The sequence below is a fragment of the Equus przewalskii genome, chromosome 6 (assembly GCF_037783145.1).
Source record: "Equus przewalskii isolate Varuska chromosome 6, EquPr2, whole genome shotgun sequence".
Lineage (NCBI taxonomy): Eukaryota > Metazoa > Chordata > Mammalia > Perissodactyla > Equidae > Equus > Equus przewalskii.
The window spans coordinates 28032580-28048196 of NC_091836.1; the positions used below are offsets into that span (position 1 = coordinate 28032580).

The 15617-nt window shown below is 50.6% G+C and overlaps 1 long non-coding RNA gene across 1 annotated transcript; it reads right to left on the reverse strand.

Annotated features, from left to right (window-relative positions):
- Positions 1 to 9665: 9665 nt before the first annotated feature.
- LOC139084287 (uncharacterized) lies at positions 9666 to 15217 on the reverse strand. Its single transcript, XR_011541667.1, has 3 exons — positions 14884 to 15217; positions 13457 to 13605; positions 9666 to 9907 (listed from the first exon to the last, which is right to left on the reverse strand). It is a non-coding gene; the product is annotated as an uncharacterized lncRNA (long non-coding RNA).
- Between the last annotated feature and the right edge of the window lie 400 nt (positions 15218 to 15617).

Here is a 15617-nt window from a genome sequence, read left to right on the forward strand (position 1 = left end):
ACCTTTTCCTCCATAAGAAGCAGACAACGAAGTGTACCACTCATGGCTCTGCTCACTGTTAGGATTTTCCATCACTACTGATCTTCAGGGCTATTTTCTGTTATCGCCAACATGATGTGCTGGCCTCTTTGTTATCCAGGCCCCAGTTCTTTCTCCCTCTGTTGGTTAGTGATAGGGAGCCCCGCTGAGTCCATAGGTGTGAGGTGAGGGAGAGGGGTTGGTACGATAAAAGTAAATGACATGGGGGTGTGTTTATCTGTGCCTTTTGATCCTCTGTGGGCCTCTTCCTGGATGAGCCATTTCCGCCATACAATGGACTCTGCCCACTTGACTCCATGACTCAGAGGATCTGGTAAGAAGCCAGCCCCGGATGACAAGCTCAGGTCTCACAGTCACTTGCCGCTGGGTGGACTCAGTCTCTATCAGGGCCCAGGATCATACCAAAAGGAGCTTCAGAAGGTAGGGCCGTGTTCCAGAACTCCAGGGACTGTGCACCGCAACCCTCCCCATGAAGCTTTGCCAAAGGCTCCTCCCAGCGTCCTTATCTACCACACATACCTGCAGCGCCCTCTGTCTGCTGGGACACACAATCGCAGGGCCAGGGCAGCTTGCCCCAGAGGCAGAACCCTCTTTTGCTTTGGGCCCCACTCAAAACTGGTAGCTTTTCAAGTCACCCAACACATGGATAGGAGCACTATTCCCAAATGTGCTGTACACTGCCTCAAACACCCACAGGGGTCCACTAAGCCCTGGGCTCTTTCTTAGTGGCCAGAGCTGTGAGATGCAACAATTTGTCTTTTACCTTAGAGGGGATGTCCTGGAATGCTACAGACCACTGGACCCCTGAAAACATCAGCAATGTGGCAGGTCCCTAGATTTTCAAGTGATTATCTCCCACTTCTGGTTCACAAGTGTCTTACTAGAGCGTCCACAGTTTTCCATTTCGTGGTCACCGGGTACGATCTGCGTGGAATCATCACTGTCGTGAATCAGTGTGGTGTTCTGCAGAATTCAAGGGGTCCCTTTGGACTACACTATGACAGAGAGCATGAGAATTAGCATAGCCCCAGGGGAAGACAACAAATGTGTCCCCACCACGTGAAAATGAACTGCTTTTGATCCTCCCTATGGATGAAGAAAAAGGCATTTGCTTGATCAATAGCCTCATACAAATGCCAGAGGCTGCTTGACCTGCTCTAGGAAAATGACCGCATCTGGCACGGAAGCTGCAATCAGGGTTGCCACCTGGTTAAGTCTGCGCTCCTCCGTGGTCATTCCCCATCATCTATTTGGTTTTAGTGGGGCCAGAATGGTGAGCCAAATGAGGATGTGATGGGGAGCACCACCTCTACATGCTCTAAGTTTTTAATGGTGGCACTAATCTCTGCAGTTTCTCCCAGAATGTGGCAATAGTTCTGATTTACTGCCTTGGCTGGGACCAAGCTGGGTAGTTTCAGGGCCTCCCACTTGGCCCATCCTACCCATAATGGCCCTTCATCCACATTCATGGAACCAAATGTGAAGCTTCTGCCAGTTCCTTAGTATATCTATCCCAATTACACACTCAGGGGCTGGGGAAATAACCACAGGGTTGGCCCCTGGATCCACTGCAAGACAGACTTGGACCAAAGGCCCTTTGCCAACTAGGCTCCAGAATCCCCCACACTACCTGGAAGGCCACGATGGCAGGTCAGATCCCTCTTGTCAGTGTCGGGTCAGATCCCGTATCTAACAGCCCTTAAAAATGTGGCGATTGCCCTTCCCTCCATGCGCGGTTGCTCCAGCAAATGGCTGTAGGTCGTTCGGGAAGGGACTGGAGGAATATCTATCATACGAACTTACGGTGGCCTTGGATGGTCCTTTGTCAAGAGGGCCCTCTTCCCTTTCTATCAATGGATGCTGGTCTGTGAACTGACTTAGATCTGGAAACCAAGTGAGGATCTGATGTCATCCTTCTGCTTACCATTCCTTGATATTTAAAAAAAAATTCAAGTGCAGCAACAACCTTTCCAGCTGTCCCTTTTCTCATTCATGGTGGATGAGCTATGGCCAAGTGCTCCTGCAGGTCAAGACACCCCGAGCACCACTCAAGTCTTGCTGCCCATGCTCCCTCTAATGCTAAAGTGCCACCACCTGGCCTCTGCTACTGCACAATCCGATCGTGCCCCTTGGGAACAGGGAGCCCAGTTCCACCGTCAGCCCCAGCCCGCTGGGGCAGTCACCACAGAACTTCTCAAATTGCTTGTGCCTCCCCCCATTATTGCCTTAGTGATGGGGTTCCTCTGGGCACTCCTGGAGAAAACAGCTGTATTCATTTCCTGGGACTGCTATAAAATTCCACAGCTGGATGGCTTAAAGTAACAGAAATTTCTTCTCTCACAATTATGGAAGCCGGAAGTCTGAAGTCAAGGTGTGGCAGGGCCCTGCTCCCTCCGAAGGACCTAGGGGAAGATTCTTCCTGGCCTCTTCCAGCTTCTGGTAGCCTGAGAACTTCCTCGAATTGTGGAAACATAACAAATATCTCCCTCCTCTTCTCTGTGTGTGCTCTCCTCTTCTTGTAAGGATACCATTGTGTTAGGACTCATCCTAATGACCTCGTTTTAACTTGATCACACCTCCAAAGACCCTATTTCCACACAAGGTCACATTCACAAGTCCTGGGAGTTAGGACTTCAACGTATCTTTTTGGGAGACACAACTCAACCTATAAAAATAGTCAACTGGTAAGTTCCCAAGTCCCACAGAGAAAATCCATTCTGAAAAATCTCGCCTTCCAACCCCTTCTTCAGAGCTATGCCGAGGCAGTTCTGGCATTTCTACTCATTTTCTGTAGCCCATTGTCGTGGCCAAGCTCTAGGGAGCCACCCCACCAGACTGTTAGGACCAGCTGGGTCTTAACACTCGATCCTGAGTCTAGGGCGAATGTTTCCAGGTCAATAAATGCCCCCCTCTGTAGCCTCCTTTCCCCACCTCCCTCCTCTACCCAATAGCCCCGAGTCCACGCCCCCTGTGCTTGTCTAGTCCTGGCCGCTCCCACTAGTCGGGACCTGCCATTCCTTCTGTGTGTAAGCTGTTTCCTCCTGGAGCAGGACTGTGGTTTCCAGCTCTGGCTGTAGCGAGACTTGACCTTGGTCGTTGGCCTGGAGGCAACAAATGGGGTGGGGGCGTATTTTGAAAAGAACAGGAATCATCTTGTGAGGCACCTGCCTCAGGTGAAGTCACTGCGTGCTCTCCAGGCCAGGGGAGGCTCTTCCCTCTGTCACAGGAAAGGTGACTGCATTTACTAGCCTGGAGGGTTCAGGACCCTGGAGATCGAAGACTCTCAGGTCACCCACCCATACACCCCCATCCCAGATTTCAAGGTCCCACTCTTGACTTAGTGAGAGCTATCTTTTCCTTTTTCTAAGGCTTTCAAAACACAGTTGACAATGAGTATCCCGCTCCACAATCATATTATCATCACTCCTGTACTGTCTGGATACCACGGCCACTGCTTATCCCGATGTCTCATCTTCCACCTGCACCTCTGCCCAGGATTCCACAGGTGAGAGCTTTAATAATTGTGATGCCTGGGTTATTACCACCCAACTGATCCCCAGCAATGAGGTTCTTGATACCAGAACCCCAGTGAGTACCCCAACTCCAAAATCCTACCTTCAGGGGCTGCCACCTGGGTCCTCTCCTGATACCAGCATCTTCACCTGGGTTTCCAGAAGGCAGAGCCTGAGGCAAAGACCCGTGCGCTCCTCCTTTATTAGGGGATGTAATCGCAGGGAGGAGAGGGAGGCAGGGAGAAGAGAGCTACTATGAGGACACATTACTGAGCTGGCTGCTGCCAAGCGCGACTGATTGCTCAATCTTGCAAGACCATTTCAAGAAGCTATATGTCTCAGGAGCATCTGCTGGGAGGGAGAAAGAGGGAAGAATTTTCCACTAGCTCCCATTTTCCATTGATCAAGGTTTTGCCTCTTGGAGCATTCACTCCCCAGCACCTGTAGGTTGCACACGTGTGAATACTGGTGGGGTTCTGCAGGGTCCACACCTCGACATCAAAAGGGAAGCCCAGGGGCCCACAGCACACAGCGCCGGCATCAAGCACAGCTCTGTCTAGTTTTACCTGCGTGAAGTCAGCGAAGCCCGCCCAGGGCTGGGAGCAGCAAAGACTGGAGACTGAGAACAGATGAGGCTCAGAGGATCTGAGGCGGTACACAAGCAGGGTGATATCGGCAAGGTTGATGGCAAAGTGGAGAGCAGCCATACTCAGCCCCAACAAACTGCTAGATCTGATTTTTTTTCAGGGAAGCTGGTTATCTGAGTTTTCTTTTAAAGTTGACAACAAATTCAGATTTAAAACATGATGTGGGCCAACACTGCACAGACCCAAGAAAACGTTCTGAATATTAACGAAAGGGCCCACCGGTTTGCAATTTTTGATCTACTCGTCTTATGAAACTGGGGCCAGGAGGGGAGAGGGTCTCCTGACTCCCAGACCGGTGTTCCTTTCTTTGCTTTTGGAAGGTACTCACCTTAGCATGCATGGCCTCTAGCAAGATCCCTTGTCTGCCCAGAGGCAGGCATTCCCCTCTCCAGGGTCTAACTGCACAGGGGGGAGGGCATTTTCTGGCAAAGTGAATCCGTTCACCAGGCTGCCCCTCATTGTGACTGCCCTTGACATCGAATGGTGCCAGGTCCTCAGGTCTCAGTGATTCTTGGCCTTGTTGGCCTGGCTAATGAGATGGAACTAGTGGATTCCCGCCATATTGCCAACCTGAGACCAAGGACCCATCAATTCTGCTTCCCCATCGCTGAGGATGCCCCAAGTGACAGATGAAGTGTCCTGGCCATGAATCATCTCCCTTACCTTTCCCCATTGCCCAGCCAACTTCACAGAGCTGGGAAGATGAATGTCTGCAGAATCTCACCTGCTCTCGTGAATAATTTCCCTTTAAAAGAGGCCACTTATCAGTAATTCATTACTCGTCCTTGTTAGCATAAACAAGGCCTGGGAAGTGAGGAGGGGTGCAGAAATGCTGCCCGCTCCTGCTCTTGGCTGCCGCCCCCTCTGCCTCCATCACTCCTCTGTCACATGGGTTGGCCTCCAACCTCAGTTCTGCCTTCCTGCTGTGGAGAAATGCAAAGCCAGGGTCTTAGGGACAGCTGCTCCAGCTGGTGGTACCCACTCTGGCAGATGGCATACAGCTGTCTCTGGTGACATCTGGATGAGCATAATCCTCTCCAATTGACGATTTCCTTTAATCTTGAATTAAATGTCACATGTTGCCTCTTTCTTTTATGGCCCGTATACCCCCCTGTCTGTGTTGTCTATAATACAGAATAAGATATGTCTGGCCAGGGACCACTTCTTGGAAAGCCAATCTTGTCCCTCTGTAGTCTCTGTTTGTCGTTAGGAGAGTGGGGAAGTGACTGGAACAGTACTGAGATGACCCTGGGAAGGAGGAACGTCTGAACATCCGAATGAGAAAGCAAGGACCATGGTAAATGGAGGTGGATCTGGGCTGGTCCTGCTCCTCCTGGGTCCTTCTTGGCCAGGGATATGTGTGGCGCTAGGATGGGTAACTGGAGGTGGTGGTGGTTTCCGCCATACATGACAGAGGTGCGATTCCAGAGGTGCCCTGTAGGGGGAGAACTGGCAGGAAGCAGGGCAGGGGGCCAGATAGGCAGGGAAGACGAAGCAGGAGCAAAGAAGACGAAGAGGACAGCAGATGCACCTTAGTTTGTCCCCTGGTTAGAGGTGGTGGCTAACTGTTTTATGCTGCCACCAGGGGATTGGAAAGAAGGGATTTTTCTCAGGACCTCATTCCTAACATCCAAGTGCTTTTGTCATTTCTCGTATCCAGCAGTACATCATCCCACGATGAACACGGCAGCATCACATAGGCCATTCAAGGACACAACTTTTATAGCTCTCCCATCCACCATCCATTCTCCAGAAGCTATAGGGACATCTTGAAGTCATAAATCTGATCATGTCACCCCCTTGATTTAAACCCTTGAATGGCTTACCATTGCCTTCAGGATCAAGCCCAAAGTCCTGAGCATGGCCTATAGTATGCCCTGGCCTCTACCCACCCTTCACCCTCATCCTGCACCCACTCCCCTTGTTCATGCCACACAGGTCCTCTTTCACCCTCTAGGGAGCCTTCTGCTTCTTCCTACCCCAGGATCTTTGCACTTGCTACTCCCTCTGCCTGGAATGGCCTCCCATCAGATCCCCAACCCCAGCCTCCCATTTAGTTAACTCCTATGTATCTTTCAGGTCCTAGCTTAAGTCTCAGGTCCCCCAAGAAGGCTTTCTTGCCACTCCAGACTAGGTTAGACATGCCATGTTCCCCCGTAGCACCCCGACCTTCCCTTTAGTCAGTGCAGCCAAAATGATTTGCTTAACATCCATTCTCCCCACTAGACCACGTGTCCATGAGATGAGGGACTGCATCCCGTTTGCTGCTCCTTCCGCATTGGTGAGTACGAAGACTGCCACAGAAGGGCCGTTTGTGGAGTAAATTAATGAGGGAGCGAGTGCATGTGAAGGAGTCCCAGGCCCGACCGTTATCTGCATGGAGGGTCTCACTGCAGACTCACGTCTCCCAGGCTCTGCCATCTCCACCTCTGGCTCTCCCTCCACCATTGGAGGTCTCCGTCCTCCACCAAGGCTCTCTCAGCTACAGCCGTCTCTCATCTTTTCTGGTCTCTGGAAGTACAGGGTGCTGGCTCTGATCTCAAGCCCACTTCCTCTTTGGTTTCAGGGTGAAATGGTTCTCGAAAGCCCAGGACCCCCTAGCCTCACTGTCCTCTTCCTCTGGGGAGGATGTCTGACTGGAGCCTCCCCCAGTGGTGTCTCCTCCTCCAGAGCTCCGGGACCTCCAAGCCCCCAGCTTCTACCTACCCTCAAGGAAAGGCCCAGAGCTCACTCTGCCATGGCTGGCTCTGCAGACCTCCGTTTGGGGTCACAGTCTCATCTCAGGCAATGCTAGCATAGATAAAACAATACAGCACATTTGCAAGTTAATTGCTCTGCCATCCTCTGTCTCCAGGAGCCTGAAGTGAGACCCAAATCCAGTATGATTTTAGGGAGGTTTGGAGATGTCTGTCACAGGATGGTAGTGTAATGACTGAAATCCTTGCTGCCCAAAGGCCAGCTGTCCAGTGGTGGAACTTAAAATCCTTTCTTTGGGAACCCTGAGAGCATGTCTGTGACATCATTTGCATAGATTTGCATATCCAATGTTGCCATCTATCCCAGGGTCTGTAACCTCTGGCTGGGGACCAAGCTGGCCAGCAGGCTGGTTTTCTTTGGCCAGCAGCCTGGCAGTCCCCCCAACCCCGGCCATCCTTGCCACGGACACTGCGACTGCATCCTCCAACCCTCATAGTCCCCGCAGGACGGAGGCTCTGCTTCTTGCTCATCGGGAGTCAGCCAGCCAATGCTGCTTCTCAACTGTTCAACCTCTTCTCACAGCTCCCTCCCCACTCGGGGCAGAGTCTGCAGTGGATCCTGCTCCCACTTCCCCCCTCCAGTCCCTTCCCAAGTGGAAGGGGCTTGGGAATCTGGGATTTGTTCATTCATTCATTCAATAGATTTATTGAGCATTTACTAAGTGCTAGGACTGGGGAATATAAAGAAAGCAGAGGGGGCATCCTGAGATGCTGGCTCCCTCACTCACCGTGCCTGGGGACCCAATCACCTGGAGCTGGTTCTTCCCATTGCCCTCACACTACCATCCACTGAGCTGGGCCTGAACTTTCAGCCCTTGGCCCTTCAACGGCTCCACCTTCAGTGACGACCACTGTTGGTGGTACCCTCGACCTCTCCCAGCCGGGTGAGAGCCCTTCTTCTTTGGGGGACAATGTGGGTAGAGCCAGAGGCCACACTCCAATGAGCTTCCTCAGCCTAGCCCCTGCATTTCCTTGGGGCTGAAAGGGGCTTCTCACTCTGGTGGGCAGGTTGGGGTCTCAATAATGGTTTTCCTTTATTGGCTTCTGATCCAAAAATGCAAAAGGCGGACAGCACAGCACAGAGCAAAAAGTGACGCCTGGGTTACATGGATGAAACACAGGGTTAGCGGTGGGAAAGCCAAGTTCCCAACTGGGCCTGCCCTGGAGGACGCCTGGGGGACTCTGGTCACGGCCCAACCTCTGGGAGCAGGACCGTCCTTCTGTCAATTCCCTGGAGGCCAAGACTCCTGAGAACAGTCAAAGGCTTGGGCGGGCCAGAGCAGCTCCTGCTTCCTATTGCACAGAGGTAAGGATTCCTCAGCATCTTTCCTCCCGGGGTCTCGCCTCCTCTGTGCCCTGTTTCTTTGGTGGCTCCTGAGTTCTCCCTATCCTCCAGGCTGGAAGCCTTGCTCTTCTAGGACACTGCTCTCCCCAATATGGCAGCCCGAGTCCAATAAGTTGCCACATCCTGTCCTGTCCTGTCCTGCTGTCTATGCCACCAGACTCGCTGAGGCTGCAGTGACCTCTTGTTGGCCCTATTGCTGCAGCCTCTTGGCCAGTCTCCCTGTCCTTTGATCCAACTTATCCTACAGCCAGATTAAAATTCCTAAAACAGAATCCCATCAGCACCCCTTCATTCAAAACCCTTTAGTGCCTCCCTAAGGCCCATGATATAGTCGCTTATCATTCTTGTGCTGTAGTTTTTTTGGCACCACCTGGCACAGTGCCTGGGACAGGGAATAACAATGATGGCTAATTTTGCAAGTGATTTTGGTATAATTACTATGTGCGCACACTGTTTTAAATGTGTTACCTCATTTAATCCATTCGCCGCCCTGGGAGGTAGCTGCTATTATTACGTTTTACAAATGAGTAAACTAAGGTGCAAAATGAGTAACGGATTTGTCCAAAGTCCCTCAGCGAGTAAGTGGTGGAGCCGGGATTTGAGCTCTTGTGGTCTGACCCCAGAGTCCACACGCTCAGCCACCATGCAGAAATATACCCCTAGATGTATAGTCAATGTCACATGAATCAATAGATGGATTCGTGAACCAGTAAATGAAAAAAATGAGTGAATGAATAAATGATGTTACTCCACACTATAGACGGTACCAGAAAATTGTACTAATGCCTTCGAAAATACTTTTATTCTGCCTTCTGAGTAGGGACAGTATACCACAATGGTTAAGGACATGGGCTATGGAGTCAGACAGACCTGGGTTTGAATCCTGGTGCCACCATTTATTGGCCATGTAGGTCTGGGCACGTGATTTAAGCTCTGCAGGCCTCCATTCTACATCTGAAAGTGGAAATAATAATGGAACTTATTGTGGAGGAAATGAAATCCCATGTAGCCAGGACACCACACAGTGCTTGAAACAGGCAGGACCTCGATACTCAGCCGCCATCATTCCTGCGGGAGGCTGTCCCTTGCTCCCACTGCTCCTGTGGACAGTCTGAGCAGGAAGGTTGAAATGTGCAAAGAGTGATTTGCTCTCTGTTGGCTAGAGAATGGAGGTGTGATGGGCAATAAGGATTGAAGAGGAGGGAACCTGCAAGCTGCAGGTGCACAGAGGGTTGTAGGGAGAGGGGGACCGAGCGAGGTCCAGGACAGGGCTCCGGCTTGGAGGGAGGGTCGATAGGCAGCAGAGAGGAAGTGCCCACCACCCAGTGCACCCCACGCACAAAGAGTGTTCTGCAGAGACAGCTTCACTCTCTCTCCCCTGTTTAAAGATTTTATTTTTTTCCTTTTTCTCCCCAAAGCCCCCCGGTACATAGTTGTATATTCTTTGTTGTGGGTTCCTCCAGTTGTGGCATGTGGGACGCTGCCTCAGCGTGGTTCGACGAGCAGTGTCATGTCCGCGCCCAGGATTCGAACCAACGAAACACTGGGCCGCCTGCAGCGGAGCGCGCGAACCTAACCGCTCGGCCACGGGGCCAGCCCCTCTCTCCCCTGTTTAACAGGAAACACAGTGAGAACTGATGAAGTCATTTTTTAAACCATAAAGCACTGCAAACACATTTGTAATATTTTTCTTCTGTGCCATGGGCAGTGGGGTTTTTCTGTTTTTTTGTTTTTTTCAGATTCTATGCTGTTTAGTGAACACAGACTATCTTCCAAAAAATGTACTTTTGTGGAAGGCTACATTTTCAAATGTAATGCTCTGGTCAAATCTGTAATGGCTATCTTTCTCTACTGATGACTTCTCATTTCAGTGGGTCACTGCCAAAAAAACTCACCCGGAGGCCAGAATCGTCTCTAACAGCAGGTCCGAGACAAGCCCTCCAGGGAAACTACCCAGGAATAAGGATCGGGTCTTCCTCATCTTTTCTCTCCAGGGCCCAGCAGAGTGTCTGGCACAGGTAGGATACTCAGTGACAGCAGAGGGGACTCTGCTTCTGGATCTCTACCACTCCCTATGTGAACTTGGGGAAGTTATTTCCCACCTTTGTGGCTCAGTTTTCTCATCTGTAAAATGAGAATAATCTCAGTAACCTATTTTATAGGGTTATTATGGCAGTTTCTCCCTTCCTCCCTCTCTCCTTCCCTTCCCTTCTCTCTCTCTCTCTCTCTCTGTCTTCAAATTGGGCCCAAACAGTCATTTTTGTAGTAAAAATCCTAGATGTTCATATAGCACTCTGCAGCCCACAAGGCCCTCTCAAATACATTATCTCATTTTTTTCTGAAATAAGGAAATATTAGCATGCCCATCTTTCAGATGAGGAAACTGAGCTCAAAGATTTGTCCAGGAGCATACACTGCTGGTGGGAATGGAGACTGGTGCAGCCTCTGTGGAAAGCAGAATGGAGATTCCTCAAAAAGTTAAGACTAGAAATATCATATGATCCAGCTATTCCACTTTTGGGTATTTATCCAAAGAACACATAAACGTGAATGGTTAAAGATATATGCACCCTCATGTTCACTGCAGCATTATTCACAACAGCCAAGACTAGGAAACAAGTTGAGTGCCCACCAACGGATGAATGGATCAAGAAGATGCAGTATACACACACACAATGGAATACTACTCAGCTATAAAAAGATGATATCTTGCCATTTTCGACAACCTGGATGGACCTTGAGGATATTATGCTGAGCAAAATAAGTCAGGTGGAAAGAGTCAAATACCATATAATTTCACTCATAAGTGGAAGAACAAAACAACAACAACAAACAAATAGACACGTAGAGACAGAGATTGGATTGGTGGTTACCGGAGGGGGAGGGGGAGGGAGAAGGGAGGAAGGGGTGACTGGGTACATGTGTAGGATGACGGATGGTAATTAGTCTTTGGGTGGTGAACATGATGTAAGCTACACAGGAATCCAAATACAATGATGTACACCTGAAATTCATATAATGTTACAAACCAATGCTACTTCAAAAAAAAAAGGTTTGGTCAGGAGCATATAGCTAGTAGTTAGAGGAACTAAGACTCAAACCAGGTTTTCTGACACCAAGTCTAGATTCCTCTGGGTTAAAAGAAACCAGCCCATAGTTCCAAAATAAAAGACGTTTACTCAAGCTGAGTCTAATACAGCTCCCAGATAGCCAGTCACTCCATGTGGAGAGAAATCAGTCAAACTAAGTGTTTGACATCAAAGGAAGCAAACAACCAACTAAGAGGCTGGATTTTCCCTTTTCCTCGGGCTGCTTTTTGTGACAGGGATGGGGGGCAGCCTGTGGAGGCAGGGGCTCCGTCTGATTTCCTCAGGAAAGAGCTATGGGTATGTCTGCAGTGACCTCTGGGGATCTGCTGTCTCCAGGTGCTGGGTTCCCAATGGACCCACGAAGGAAGGGATGTTCACCAAGGGACCTCCCTGTGCCAGGACTATACCCATGTGTGAGCCACTCTCATCACCTTAGTGGCTTTGTAAGGAGTGAAGACCATCACCACTGTTATTTTTTCCCATTTTTAAGATGCATAAACTGCGGCTTGGATTGTTCGAGGTCATGCAGCTAGTAAGTAATGGCACCAAGATTCAAAGGCATAGCTGTCTCATTTAGAAGTCTATTTTCTTTCCACTAAGGCAAATGAGGTGGCATAGGGGACAGCAAAAAGAGATGGGTGGCTTGGGGAGGGGAATTAGGAGAAGAGGGAGGGAGGCACGGGGGCAGAGTATCAGTTTGGAGAGCCATGTTATGTAGAAAACCATTTCCATGTGAGGCAAAAACCCACTCTCCTCTTTGCTTATTCTAGCCTATGTGTTTCCGGCTGCAGGAGCCAGTCTCCAATGATGCCTGCCAGCATTCATGCCCTGGTGTGGCCCCTTCCCATGAATCTGAGCTACCCCGTAATGTGCTTTTGACCCAAAGAATTGTGGTGCAGTGATGCTGTGTGACTTCTGAAGCTGAGTCATAAGCAGTCTTGCAGATTCCTCTGGGCCTCTTGGAGTGCTCACTCTGGGGGAAGCCAGGCTCCATGTAAGTAGTGTGACCACCCTAAGACTGCCACGCTGTGAGGAAGCCCGAGCCAGCTGTGTGGAGAAGCTGTGTGGAACGAGGGAGAAGCCCAGCCAAGTCCCAGTTGTTCCAGCCATCCTGACTGAGGCACCAGACATGGGCATGAGAAACCATCTTGGATGGCCAGCCCCAGCCCGCCTTCAGACGACTCTGGGCCCAGCCTCCATAAAACTGTAACTGTGTGAGGGTACCCAGGCTCCGGTTGAGCCTAGTCAACACACAGAACTGTAAAAAATAATAATAAATTATTGTTTTAAGCCACTGTTTTTGGGGTGAGATGTGATGAACACTTGCCATAAATCTCCATGAATCTGAGCATCTCTCCTGACCTGGAGAAGTTTAAGGATATGCTGAGCCTGGCGTGTCCATATGGCCACTCTACATTCCTCTGCTGGAAATGATCCACTGTGCCGTGAGAACCAGCCCTGAGCAAATGGCCCTGAGTTTGTTTCTTGGTTCCTCCACACTAGATGTGTGACTTTAGACAAGTCAGTGCTCTCTCTAAGCCTTGTTTTTCTCATCTACAAAATTGGGTAGTGGAATTATTGAGCATTGAAGACCCTTCTACTTCTCTGATCTCTTGAGATAACACTCTGTGCCTGAGAAATGAACATGTCACCAGCTGGGTGTGTCCTTTCTTGTTCTGCAGTAGAAAGGAGCCCATCCTGGCTGTTTCTGGCTTTAGAAGGGGCTACGTGGACGCCAGGTATTTCGAGTCACCAAGCAAGTCTGTGAAGGGCCGAGCACGCGAGCTGGGCTCCCAGCTCCACGCTGCCTCTTCAGCCTCCCTTGAGAGTTTTCAGCACTGGAGGGTGAGCACCGGCTGCAAGACCCAAGGAGTCCTGGAATCCCAGCTCTGCCTGAGCAGGAGAAGTTGCCGCCTGCCGAGGAAGAAGGGGACTCCGGAGAGAACCAAGATTCTGGGGCGGCTGTGAAACGTCTGGTGACAATATTTGTGTCTAAAAATACAGCAGCTGAGAACCAGATAATTACAGCCTCTGGAGTCATTCATAATTTGGCGTTTCCCCACCGTACCTGCTCTCTCTCAGTGTTCCTCATCAACAGCCGCAAAGGAGTCGGCTTGCAGGTGGAAAACCCAGGTGGGAGGGCCCAGGACTGGACCTGTAGTCCATCCATCCTTCTGCCTCAGGAGCCCAGCCTGGTACCTGGTATGTAGCTGGCACCTGTGAATAAAATGCAAGAGAGCAAGACTTTCTGGAGTCAGCTGAATACCCCCGCCCATGCATACACAGATGCCCTTGGCCACCTGCCCATCAGGAATCACTCAGACCTGCTGGGACCTTCCAAAGGTCAATGGTGCAGGTGTGACCTCATGATGGGTATTTATTCAGGAGAGATGCTCAGGGCCCAGGCATTATGGTGCTGGCGGGCCTCTCTACTGGGCCTGTGGCAGGTGCTAAAGCTCTGGCCAGCACCTCTGCTGGACTGGGACAGGAGCTAAGCCGGCATCCGGATCCCACACCTCCCTGCTCTGGACCCGCCTCTCTCCCAGGGCCTCTCAGATCACTTGAGTCTCTTCTACCAGGAGGAAGGCCGTGCCTCAAGATTGCGGGAGGGCTGACTGATCTGAGGAGCCCCCAGGCACAGTCCCTGCTGTGCCCCCATTCCTGCCCGAACACTCGCAGTGGACAGGGTCATGGCAAAAGCGGGAGAAGGAATCTCGCATGGGGAATGTCCTCACGCCACTCCAGGAGAAGGGAATTTCTTTTAATGAGGGGGGCATTTTGAAAGTACTAGGCCTAACTAACATTTGGATAGTATATTTCACTTGGCAGGCTGCTGACACATACATGGTGCTGTGTGATTCCCATACTAATTAGACCAAGTAGTGTTTATTATTATGTCCACTTTATAGATAATTAAACCGAGATTTAGAGATGCTAAGTCATTTTCCCAAGGTTACCCAAGTAATGACTAGCCTTGAACTCAAGGCTCAACCTCAGCTCCAGGAATGGTCCAGCTGAGTCAGCAGACCCAGGCACTACCTCCCTTGCCCACATCAGAAGCTAGGATAGCAAGGCCATGGGGGCTCCAGATCGTAGAAAATGCCACACTTGCTATTCCCTCCACACAGCACTGAATTCAACCTAAATCCAGCTCCACTTCGCCCTCTCTGGCTTCTGAAATACATTTTAATCTCACTCTGAGTCTGAATCCATTAGCCTTTGACCCACAAGAAATAAGTCAGAGCCTAAGAGAAAGCAGGCAACAAGAGAATATGCAGGGAGAGAAAAACAGCAGAGTTTTCCAGGGCGGGGGCCATCTGCTTGTTGGTCAGCACCTCCTATGCACCTGGGCCAGATCAGCTAGGGCTCTGAGGGGTCAAGAGAGGCCAGGGCCTCCGGCTGCGAGAGGCCAGGGCCATGGACAAGACCCGACTGCACATCTGTCTCCAACCTGCACCCAGGAGAGCATCGACTCAGAAACAGGCTGTTCCCCACCTTCTTGCTAATCACCGCCGGGCGTGATTGAACACCTTGACATTCTTTAGTGAAAGTTCAGCTCAGCTTCGAGTCGGGGCGCTGCATGAGGAATGAGGTTTCTGTGGGATCCCAGCATCACAGAAATTACAGATGCAAAAGGACGCTGAGGGCAGAGGCAGCCCGTCCCCGGGGGCCGCGCGCAGGTTCTTCTCTGTAGTATACTCCCCCTTATTCCTCCAGTCCAGGCTGCTGTCTCCCCAAAGACCACTCACCGCTGTTTCCCAGAGAAGACATTGTTTATAGAAATGAGACGTCTGTGCCGATCCCTACATGATTTGCTTTGAAATTTATTAATCATTCAAAAGCCGGTGAAGAGGGAAGAAGCAAGAATGTCAAGTCCCCTTGTAGCCAGAGTGCCTGAGCAGGGCGGGGAGGAGAGCTGGAACACCCTGGAGCTGGCTGTAGCTCTGGAGCAGTGTGACACAGTGCAGTCTGACCACCTATTTGCTGTGTAATGTTTGGCAAGATTTTGACCTCTCTGAGCCTCAATTTCCTCATCTGTCAAAATGAGAGCTAATGACGCCTACTCAGAGGGCTGTTGGAAGATCAGAGGAATTAATGCTGGAGGAGCAGCTCACATTGTGGCTGGCCCAACAATTACTCCACAGATTATTATCATCACCACTCTTCCCTCTCCAGATCCATCTCCCAGTCTATAAAAGGGCCAAGCAGGTTCTCTGGCCACTGGGCTT